Source organism: Rhinichthys klamathensis, unplaced genomic scaffold (genome assembly GCF_029890125.1).
Source record: "Rhinichthys klamathensis goyatoka isolate OS25496 unplaced genomic scaffold, OSU_Roscu_1.1 h1tg000531l_1, whole genome shotgun sequence".
Classification (NCBI taxonomy): Eukaryota; Metazoa; Chordata; class Actinopteri; order Cypriniformes; family Leuciscidae; genus Rhinichthys; species Rhinichthys klamathensis.
This window is the reverse complement of record NW_026607007.1, coordinates 277,051-282,892: the sequence shown is the minus strand read 5'-3', so window position 1 is coordinate 282,892 and position 5,842 is coordinate 277,051.

Sequence of the window (5,842 nt, the reverse complement as noted above, 5' to 3'; positions counted from 1 at the left end):
GCACGGCTAACGTAGTTCCAGGCAGGTCTTCTTGACCGCATTACAGTTCCATATCACTTCGCATAGTTAACTGTAATAACGGAAAATAGGATACAATTCATAACAAGAAAAAACATGCAGCCCATGCGCTTGATCTGCAATTTTCGATGTGAAACTTCACAATCAATGGACACATGCAGTTTAATTTTAATAAATAAAGTATAAGCCCTATATAGTCAATAGAAAATTTTACTGAATAGGCCTATAAATAAATTGATAGTCCTGCTGTTACGGGTGTGGTGCAGGTTGAAGGAGAAGCAGCAGTCATCAATTCCTTTGGTTATGCCGAAAACATAGATACCAGGTTTGCCATAATCAGCCAAACTTCCTGTCCGCCATCTTTATTTTCTTTTAAAACCTTCTTTTTCGAACTTCTCCTAGACCGTTGGTCCGATTTTCACCGAAATCGAATCGTGTCATCTCCAGACCATGCCGACTACAAGTTATGGATTTCGTGACGATAGACGAAACCGTTTTTGTATACCACAGGATCAAAGTTGAGGCATACTGCCAAAATTACTATTCAGTCTTTATCTCGGCAATGCCTTCACATTTTGAAACCAAACTTTGTATGTGTCATTGTCACCTCACTCTGATCACAACGCATCAATTTCATAACTGCGCCACCTTTTGGTCGAAAGTGATAAACCATTAAATCATCTTATAACTTACTGTATATATCATTTTTAAGCCATTTTACCTAAATTCATCTTTAAATGTCTTTAATTGCTCCTTGCTGCAGTTGGTCTGAAACTCCCAGCCATGTTGGCATCTGGTATCATCTGCTTGCGCTTGGCCCGGGTCATTGCTGCTTGCAGCTATATTTATTCTTCTTCTTCTTCTTCTTCCGACTGGGCGTCTATGGCAGCCCCTAGACCCGTGTCCGGGAAAGTTGTTTCGGTTTGATATTCTGATAGAGGACAGTCCCAACAGTAATTGCACCAATTTTGGTGTCTCTAACTCAGTCCCTCTAGCGCCACCACCTGTCCAAAGTTTCAAAATCATTATGCTAATAACTTTTGAACCGTAAGGCCTATCAACAAAATTCTTTTTTCCTCTGATTCCTGAGCTCATGACGATTCGATTGCATCCTATGACGTCATTTTCCGTCATAAAAATATGTCCGCCATTTTGAATTTTCCAAAAAACCTACTTTTGCGAACTCGTCCTAGACTGTTTGTCCGATTTTCACCAAAATTGCACCAGATCATCTCCAGGCAGTGCCGACAAAAAGTTATGCAATTCAAGTCGATTTGTCAAACAGTTTTCGCTAAACGCACAAACTAATTTTACGTAGCGCTTGCGAAAACAGACGTAAGGCTGTATCTCCGCAACGCTTAATCGTATTCAGACCAAACTTGGTACATGTCATCACAAGCATGACCTGAGGCTACCTGCTGCGTTTCGGCGCAGCGCCACCTACTGGTCCGGAGATATGAAAAATGGCTATTTTTGCTCATAACTTCTGAACGGTTTGTCCAAAAATCATAAAAGTGGTCTCGATAGATTCAGGGCGTCATGCCGAGTCGACTGATGTCCAATTTTCCCAGATCGGCCATTTTGGCTGTCGGCCATTTTGAATTATGTGCTAAAATGCTGTATTTTTTGAACGCATGAACGAATTGTTACGAAACTCGGTATGGGTCATCAGTACGAAGCCCTGAAGGAGCCTGAGAAGTTTAGAAACAGCGCCACCTAGGGGTGAATTTTTTTTTCTCCAATAGCTTATAATGCTTATAACTCTGGCTGTGGTTGACTTATTTTCACGGGAGTCATCTCGTTGAGGTCCTGAATCCTTGCCGAGTCCGCAGATACCAAACATGCTGGGTTTCGTCTTACGGTTTGTGTAGCGTTGCGATTTAGCGCTTAAAAAACATTTGCCGATATCTTCGAAACCGCTAGTCCGATCGAGACGAAACCACCGTCAGAAAATTGGAAACATAGGTCGATAGCTATACGCCAATGCCCAAATGCCAAAATATTGACTACCAGGTCCAATTCAAATATACTTTACTCAATATAACAAAACAAGGATCACGGGGGACAGTAACACACCATACACAAACGAGAACCGACAAGGAGTGAAGGAGAACACAGGGTTTACATACACAGAGAACAGATAGGGGAAACAAGGCACAGCTGGGGCAAATTAACTAGACACAGGTGAAGGAACTGAACAAAAACGAGGAGCGGGAAAACGAACACAGGACTAAACCAAATACACAATGAACGGGGGGAAACTCAGGACACACATGTAACACCTGCTGCACCGGTTTTCGTAATTATTGCAGATAATAGGCTATAACAAATAAATAATTATTGATAGGCCTAGGCTATACTTGTTAATAGGACTTTGTTTCATTTATTACGGAAAAAAACATGAACGAACTAATTAAAATGAATTGAATTAATTAATAAATAATAACATTGAAGCACATGCTTCTCTCTCTCTCTCTAATAACTGCATTAATAACTGCATAAAGCCGGGGACACACTTATTGTAAGGCCGGTTATGAATGTAATTTGATACTTTGTTATGATTGATCATGCCCAAACGCGTGTTCAGCGCGTTCAGTCTGTGTTTAAAATCTGCTGCAGTCGATGGAAACAGTCAGAGAGTTTTTCAGCCTATGGTTTCCTATGGTTTCAGCCAGTCGGTAAGTGTGTCCAGCATTATTCTGCTATCAGTGACTCAAACCTCCGTTACTAACTCTAAAATGACGTTTTGGAATTAGCAACGGAGGCATGGGATTAGATGCGCAAGAAATTAGTCCTACATACAAGAGCGTTTTAATGACAAAAACTTTACAAACGTCTTGAAATACATAATTTGAACAATGTTTCGGGGTGTGGTAACTGTAGTATAAGCGGAATAATTGACTTCAGGCCGTTAAATTATTAGAAAAATAATGCACTCCGCTTCGCGTCGTGACCGCATTACCACCTCGGGTGTGCATTATTTTTCTAATAATTCAACGGCCTGTCGTCAATTATTCCTTACTTATTAATGTAGCCCTTTGAGAGTTTCTTTCAGAAAGTAAATTATCTGAAATGGAATGAAATGTTTAGCTGGATTTTAACATGTATGTTTTTAGTAACTGCTTTAAAAATAAAAGAAGACCATCTTTTATACAATAAAATAAAATGTAATGCATGTTGATTACCTTTTTCTAATGTTTTATTTATCTTGTTTCATGTTTTTTTTTTTTTTTAGCTGTAGACCATAAAAATATTTTGAAAATAAGTGCATATCATTTACCTCAAATTTATAATTTTATTTATATATATATATATTCTCTTCCCTTAGATGCTGTGAAGAGGTGGAGCCCAAATGCTACAGACTGTGAAATTGATGCAGCGATGACAGAACACCTGAAACACTCCAGGAAGAGCTGGGGCTGGTGGATACAAAACATGAGCCAAACAATGTGTTTAAGGGATAGTTCACCCAAAAATGAAAATTGTCATTTACTCAACCTCATGTTTCAAACCTGTATACCTTTCTATGTTATGATAAACATAAAGATGTTTGGAAGAATGTTTGTAACCAAGTAGATGTCGCTTCCCATTAATCTTTCTACAATAATGGTAGTCAATGGTTGCTCTATTTGCTTGGTTACAAACATTCTTCAAAATATCTTCTTTTGTGTTCAGCAGAAGAAAGAAACTCATACAGGTTTGGAACATGAGGGTGAGTAAATTAAAGAATTTTCATTTTTAGGTTAACTATCCCTTTATATAATAATTCAGTATTTTGTAATTGGTATTTAAGTTTGGTTAACAAATTTTAAACATTGAAAAAATATGAAGAGAAATTTTGGCTGTTCAAGATCAATAAAATGTTGTGCTACAGAACATGCTTCTTTTTTACATATGTCCACAAATAATGTGTTCTTGTTTTAGTCGGGGAGCCAAAGTCACAAAAGCTCAATAAAATGGGTTGAACCTGACATGGTCTGCCATACTTTTTATTTGTGATTTTTCTGTTAACTTTGACCCTAAGAACCAATAATTGGAGGGTCTGCTCTGCCGGAAATATCGCGAAAAAAATTTGTGGCCATTTTAGTGTATGCACCCTTTATGTTTTATCAGAAAAATTTGAAAAATTATTTTTTTCCTCAAATCCTTAGTGGGTTGGGTAGGCTGTCAATAAATGCAATCCAGATACACAGAACACATCCACTGAAAAAATAACTCTTAAAACACATTTCTACATGATTTTGCATCAATTTAATGAAAAAAAAGGCGTTTTCTCACTTTTTTCCAATATTTTCATCTTTACTTCTTTGGCAATCAACTATTCCCCTAAGTTATGACATCAGTCAATATGCCATTCTTTTCACCAAACACTATACTCATTCCACAGAAAAAATGATAAAAATCCAACCAAAATCAATGGATCTGTGATGATTTCACTACTAGTTGGCGATCAACAGGCTCAGAACTTCAATAGAATTTTAGACCACTCTCAAAATTCTTAAAAACATGCTGGATATTTAGCATCATGGCACACTTACACAGTGGCTTAAACCAAAAAAGGGGGCACTATAAAGAGTTTGACTGAGGCAGTATCATCTTAATACTGTATTAATTCCTCTGTATTTTTAAAATGAAAATTTTGATGACAGTATATTTATTGAACAAACATTTTTTATTTCATTTATCAAAATAACCCAAAAAATAGTATAAACTTTGCTAAAGTGATTGTTTTGAACAAGTATCAACTTAGGCATTATTAATTTAGCTAAAGTATTTATCAATACTGTGTGTCTTTTGTACCGTGCTGGTTTTACCCCGTGTGTACCTCCTTGCCACCTCATACATTAATACGATTTTTAAACTAACAAACCACCTTTATGATTTATTTTCACACAAAATCTGTTGCTCCATCAACTTTCAAACATATATATTTTCTGCAATCATACACTATGGGAGTAGTGAAAAGAAAATGTTTCTTAGTGTGTGCCTTTAGCCCGTGTGTAACCTACTAAGGTAGCCTACTATTCATTTAGATTAGAACTCATTTAGATAATTTATAGTATATTACCATTTTATTATGTATAATGTTAATATGGTCTCATTAAAATATTATAAATATGATGTATGTTATACATAGACACTAGTATCAACTATAGGCAATTTATTAGCCTATAATGGGAAATATATTCACAGGAGTTGAAATATATTCACAAGTGTGAAAAACTGTCTGCTAAATATTCTATACATAATAATTTACCCACTGGCTAGGGTTTGGGGAAATAAAATCCAGAGCCCGGACCTAAGGTCCCGACCCGGTTATGCACTGTCCATCGCACAACTGGCCGCTCCCCGAACATAAGTAGAGTGAACAAAAATAATGTCCAGAGAGACGTATAAACATATAAAAGAGGGCTAAATCGCCATGGGTTATGCCAATCTGTGCTTCAACCATAAAATATTAAAATAGAGGGCAAATTTGCCATGTGCTGTGTCCAATTTTGGAAAGAACGAGGGTAGGTTTAGTGCAGACGTGAGAGGGACATAAATACGACACACCAACGTCTATATGGACGAAGTGGAGACACGGCTCCTCAACATCACCAGACCACAATGATGGAGGGCCTTCCCCAACTCAACCCTTTTTGGGTGCAGAGAAAATTTTCCAAAGCTAGCTACATCACCCAGAGTAAAATGATGGCAGCTGTACTCGTTTTTACGGTATTGTGTAGGGATGTAACGATTCACTCGCAACCGGTTGAAAATCGATAAAAATGTGTGACGATTCAAGTCGGTTGAAATGTTAAACGAATCGCGATACACGTTT